Source organism: Plectrocnemia conspersa, unplaced genomic scaffold (assembly GCF_051122295.1).
Source record: "Plectrocnemia conspersa isolate PC_06_02 unplaced genomic scaffold, ASM5112229v1 ptg000009l, whole genome shotgun sequence".
Classification (NCBI taxonomy): Eukaryota; Metazoa; Arthropoda; class Insecta; order Trichoptera; family Polycentropodidae; genus Plectrocnemia; species Plectrocnemia conspersa.
In genome coordinates this window covers 9,349,752-9,356,744 of record NW_028277173.1, presented here as the reverse complement: position 1 = coordinate 9,356,744, position 6,993 = coordinate 9,349,752, and positions in this window count along the sequence as shown.

The window sequence follows — 6,993 nt, the reverse complement described above, 5'->3', positions numbered from 1 at the left end:
TTGAATGCCTGTACTATTTCATCTTACTATAACCATAAACTTTTTCAACTAACGTTGTTGTACTAAATACAGTTTTCATCACTTAGATAAGTTATTTGCGAAAACTTTTCGTTATTATATTTAATTACTACAACCTATATCGAATATGTTTTTATATGATGTACGAGTATAGTCTTTATTTAATTACATTTTTAGTATGTTTTACTTCAAACAAATACTAGGTCATTTTCTCGATCCAATTTGCAATGAGATAATTCCTACGATCTCGATGGTAACATTTTGGCTAGAGCAACTTTCATTAAAGATCTTGGAATCACTTTTGAGTGTAAGTGGAAGTTCTCTCTACACGTAAACGACGACTACGATACATTTTTCAAGATGCTCGGATTTGTTAAAAAGAGAGCGATTCACTTTGATAATCCATCAGTCATTCGTGTCATCTATGACACTTTATTTCACAGCATTTTTGAATCAGAATCTATAATTTAAAATCCCCGAATAACCAAATACTATTTTCATAACATTTCAGTAATGGATCCCAGAACTTCTTTGAGAATCACAATCGCGTTCCCTTCTGATACCCGCTAGAACCAGGACGACCGTACTAACAGACTCGCAACTAACAGATGGCTGTCGCAGATCCAGATCCTTAATACGCTGTTATTACACATTGATATATTTTAAGTCAACTACGAGGAGCTGGTCCAGTTTGTATAATTTAATTTTAATATTTTTTTTCTTAATATTTATTATTATTTGTATATTCTTTTTTATATTTTTAATTTTTCAATAATCAAAAAAAGGGCTTTATCAAGTACACTCGTCGACGAGACTCGAAGGAACCATATCCTAGCATTCCATACCCAGTAATTTTGTTTAAAAAAATTATATTCCATCTTCTACAGGTATCTGAAAACCTTTTTTTGCACCTTAAAAAGACGTTATAATAGAACATTTTCCTCTATATGTAGGGAAAATAGGGAATGCGGTACTCGATGCTAGGATTTTTGTCCCTTTTCGTTGTATCGTGTATGGGCCCGAGTGGATTAAATATTGTAAATGAGAATAGCAACGCGAAAATCTTCGCTGGACGCCCACAGGCACACGGGCAAATTGGCCGAGATCCATTTATGGCGGGCATCTCGTGTTGCTTGCCGTCACCTATCGTCGTCCATTCAACCACCGACCGCTTTTCACATCGCACCGATGCAGCTGTCAAATTTTGACACTGCAAGGTCGTAACGCGCCTAGTCTGACATTGCTAACATATTTTAATTAATAGCATAACATATTATGAAAAACAAATCAATCAGAAATTACAAATCCAATGAAAATAAATGTTGAAACATGAGGAAAAATGGGAACATCGTTCTGCAATATTTGAATTCGTTAATTCGAAATTAAGAAACCAGCATGATAGATCAGAGGTATAAGACTATGTCTTACCTGATATACCTGAGTTCAAAGAATTAAACAATTTTGTTGCCCCCATATTGTCTCTAACTCAATCTTCAAAATATCAAGAAATATATACAGTAGAATAAAACTTTCTTGTTCTAAACAAAACTTATATTTATTATTAGAATACAAAGTTCATTTTGGATAACTTGCAATTTCTTTAAAAAAATCTATTACATCTTAAAAGCTTATGTCTTTGATCACATCCTCAAAACTAATTTTCAATCAAGCCTACATTGTTGCATAATTGCTCTGTTAAGATTTTTATGTATTTTTTATGAACAAACAATGTGATACTTGAGCAACGCAGGTAGTCGTTTTTTTTTCAATATACTCGAGTGACTAGTGCCGCTCTAAAATCCATGATCATTTATGCACCTTTATTTTGTTTTGAAATGCGAGACAATAACGCTCTATGCACTGTTTGTGGTGGTGTTTACTATGAACAAATCCACAGAATTTGTTGAAAGAAACAAAATGTTGGGAAGGCCAACCCTTTATTATCGTTTAACGCTTATCTCAAAAACAGGTATGCGTCGCAAATTTTTGTGAAGTTATAAGTTATTTGTATTTGTTGTTTCAAGACACAACGATTGTATATCAAACAGTGCAATAATTCGATTGCGGTTAATTTATTTCTATTAATTTCATTTATATACAAATCCGCACCAAACAAACGCTTGTATATCAACATCTTCCAAACATTATTAGCTATTATATCATATATACAATAAATTTGATAAAATTATGTATTTAAAACGTTAATCGAAGCTGATCTTAATTCTAGTGATTTCATTTTACATGTAATTCCACACAAAATAAACGATGAAACGACTCCGATCTATATGTACCTACAACGAATTTATTTCTGTGAAAAATATTCCAATATGCTCGGATTTGTAATGAGTCAGTCCTGTATGACACTTTGATTCCCAGCGTTCTTGAATCGGAATAAATATTTTAGAATTTGTGAATAACCAAACACAATTTTTTCTCAATCGAAAAAGTATAGAAATGGTTTTTAAGATACTTTTATAAGAGTATATTTGCTTTTTATCCGTTCTTGTATCTCAGCGCTTTTCTTTTAAGAACGTTGTAATACGATTCGCTTAGTTTTCGCAGAAAGTTGTATATCGCTAAGCATTTTTTGAACTACTAAAGATGATGTCAAATTGTGTAATCAAACTATTTTCGAAAAATTCTCCGAAACATCTTTGAGAATCACGATCGCGTCTACTTCTGATGACTGCATTGCACATTAACCTATTTAACGTCAGCTACGAGGAGCTGGTCCATTTCATATCATTTAATTTTAATATCTAATATTTTTTCTCTTTATTACTATGTATTATTTTTTAATGTGTTATAATAATATAGTGTATCCTTTATTTTTTTGCCATCATGACGCATTGGGGTTAACTGTTTAATTCAAATAAATAAATTAATGGTGTCTTTTCAATTGAGATCAAACGCAATTTCAGTTTCAATGTATTTAAGAGATCATATAAAACGTTCTTCCATCATACTTGGCTTAATTTGGAAAAATAAGTTTCTACAATTGTTAACAATAGATATAGTTGTTATTGTATTTATTTTTATATTATTTTACTGTTTTATATCAGATCGTGATCTGCATAAATATAATTAGCAATATATAATAAGAATTTTGTTAGAATACGTTATTTATTACATTATTATACAACAAATTTTTACTGTGAGAAAAATCATCGGAAATCATAAATCACGCGTAATTTCCATTTTTTAACACAGATAAATATAGAAGATCATTATAAACGTCTTGGTAGTGTCTGGCGCCTGCAATTTATTGTACCAAAAAAATCTGTAAACATACAGTTGCTTTTTGATAGCTCTTTTATAAAAATACCTAATCAAAGATTTAGAGCGCCCTTCGACGACCTCGCATAACGTTGGTTCAAAATAACCAATACGATTCTGAATCACTTCTAGAATGTAAACATATACGCTGTCTAACGACGATAAAAAATATTCTTCGATCAATGAAGAAAAACTTTACAAATCATCGCTGAAAATACGAAAGCGAAATTGGCAGCAATGACCGTTTTCATTGGCAGTTTTGCTATGATTTTATAATCAAATTATAAAAGATTTACAGCGTAATTTGTCGCCAAATGAAAGTGTTACATAATGTCGCAGGAGTGACGACATGCTCTAAATTTGGACCATAGTTATATTTAAGTTCGCGCCAAAAGTTTCATTTTATTGTTTTCGCATGCGTCATTTTGACGTTGCGCATATTTACGTTTTTGAGCAAAAACAACGCGAGAGACGCTTGTTTTCGAGACGCGTTTCTAAATAGAAATGGTAAATGTAAACTGAAAGTGTGAGACGTTTTAAAAGTGAGGATAGTGAACTAGCGAAGATGTGAAAATGTGACGGGAGTAAATAAAGCATTCAAAATAATCAATTATCTGTTATGCACACGTAAAAAATAATTGTCAATCAAATGTGACATAAATAGAGCATTAGTTTCATAGTGGATAACTCTACAAGTTTATAGTGAGAATATACAGCTTTACTTTAAAAATATTGACACTTTTCCCCCATGAAACACTTTCTTAATCATTGGCAAATGCCGCGATCTATGAAGAATACTTTGAAATTAATAAAACATATCGAAAATTTGTAACTTTAGTTTGATAAGGTACATGAAACATTGTCTGGGATGTTATTTCAACTTTTTTCCATGGGGGGAGAGGCAAAAGTTGACCAGTCAGTGATCATTTTATAATATTTCATTAAATTACATGCATTTTTTTGCAAATTAAAGGGAGCCCTTTTATAATCCACGTCAAAAGCAACAAAACCGTGCCGTCGCTGTCGCAGTAGAAACTTTACATAGATTTCATTAGGTCAGGTTTGGGTTTGAACAGCAAATACACACCGCAACTCTCAAATTGACTTTTATATATATTTTAGAGAAATATATAATTTCGCTAGTGCATATCAGTTAAATTATATTTTCGGTAAAAATATATATCTATCGGTAAAAATGTATTCCGATATGATTTCACGGAAATGACATTTTTTAAAAAAGATTTTCGGGATAGATTCGGATATTGTTTCTTTATTAGGGACGTCATTTCAGCTTTTTTAAGGGGAAGGGGCAAAAGTTCATCGGTCAGTAGTTATTTTTTAATATTTAAATTTCATTAAGATTCATAGTATTCCATTAAATTATCTACGCCCGTCAAATGACGTTCCTGGAATATGGTTTCAATACAGTCTGATTGTACTCCGCCTCGACATCTTGCAGACTGACTCAGTGATCTTTAATGGAAACATTGCATTCTATAACCAGATGTGCATTTTATATATTTTAAATGTCACTTTTGAAACCCCTTTTTTAATTCAATAAAATTTAAGCTATTTCTGATGATCACAGATTCTTCTTCCTGATGTTTCGTTAGCATTTCTACTAGGTTTATATAATGCTTTACAATGTTCAACAACTGTAAATTGTTTATACTGTTTCATATGATTGTGTGTTATAAAAAATAAATACCAACGCCCCATAACTCAATATAATTAGCAAAAGCCACCAGAGTAATAAATAACCAATAAGATTTGTTTATTAGTACTTTAATGTTATTTTACTTTATTTACTTGCGTCATTATCAGCTAATGCGCGTTCGTTTTTGATCATCGGACGGAAATAAAACATAAAAACCACATGTCGGCAGTTATTGTTACGTTGGCAGCACTGATTTGTTGTTGCCGATGGCGGAGATGACGTCACGGGGCGAAACTTTCACGCGCACTTTGGTCAAAAATACACATTGAACTCACCACAAAACAGTCCCAATAAGCTCATTGGGACATGGCCAAATTGGCATTCGATTATCGTTTATGAACGCAAATATCCATCAAACGATTCCATACTCAGATTGAAAGATACCAATCTATATTGAGATTGATATCTTTTTTCCACATGAAAAATAAATCACTTTTTCAAAAATATGTTATTGAATGTCTAATATTAAACATCGCATCATAGCAAAATATTCCAGAGACACTAACACCCCATAAGTTTGAAAGTCATGCACGAAACGAGAATAACTTGTGCTTCATATGTCATACGAAAGTCCTCTTGAAAACGCAGAACGGTCAAACCTTGATCCATTTATATTCTCTCATGTTCTTCTTTATTTAGTTTATTTTTCTTAACTTCATTAACATTAAAATATACTCACATGACAGAAGCAAGGTTTAACTTTATAATACAAGGCTATGAACTTTTTAAATTTATGTGTTACGAACATGGTAGACCAGTGGTATAAATCGGTGACTAATTCCAAAAATACATGGATCGATCGTCTTCTTAAATATTTCTAATCTCACAGATGAATATCGTTATGCATAATTGAAACAAAATTGTCGTTCATCTATTGATTGTAATCTGTAATAATATTTTTTAATTAATAAAGTACATGTCGCTGATTTCTGTCTGATGTACTCCGTTAAAACACATTGGGCTAACGCCAGGCATGTTGCAATAACATATTTCAAAAAGCACTTATTAAATAATATTAATTTGGTAGATTCGCCACTAAATATAATTCATTTCGTTCATTTCTTAGGAGTTTCAAAGGCATATCTTAAACTTTGGTTAAACAATGAAGTATACATTGAATTTCAGATCTGTCGTTTTAATTTTTAATGTTGCGGCTTTACTTTACAACCTGACAATGCCATTCAATGCGAGGTCAAGAATGTGAGCTTTCATAACTATGATAATGAGTGCTTGTTAATGACTTTTAAAAGTTTATGGTTATTGTGTAATATTGGGTGTCATGCACAATTTCTATATCTATCGTTGCGCTACTCTTTTGTTGTATGACAAATCTCCGTTTGTTTGAAGCCACTTATTTTTATTCGCGTGAGGTTCAGAGATTCATCGGTGACGTTATTGTTGTCTTTAATAATTATATTTCATTAGAACCTCAAATATTAAGAGCTGTAAAGTGTTTTATAATTGTAGATAACTCAAGGATATGAACTTACTAGTACAGAAATCAGTTAAAGACATTATCAAAATAGCTTTAATTTTGATATTCGTTCAAAACTGAAGCAACGTCATTTCTTCAAAACTTAAAGTGAAAATGTTTTTAGTAAATTTATTCAGTTTCTTAATGAGACTTTTATAATTTTATACAGTACTTGCTTTATTACCTGATAGATTCAAACTCATTATTTATTAATTTTAATTATTTTATTCATCCTGTCATTACAACTTAAGAAAAAAATTTGAAAATTTAAAATTACACATTTGCCCTAGAAATGGCAGCTAGAATGACATGTGCAAATGTCAAGTCACTATTGTTCACCGTTTGATAGTTCTTGTGACAGCCACATGTAATTTCTGTTTTATAGTATAGATAAGTTTTATTTAAATAATACGATAATTTAATACTCTTATTTAAAAGCGTAGTTAAGTTAATTTGTAAGAGCACACGAAACTTTCTATTCTCTACTAGATATTATAATTTATTATTT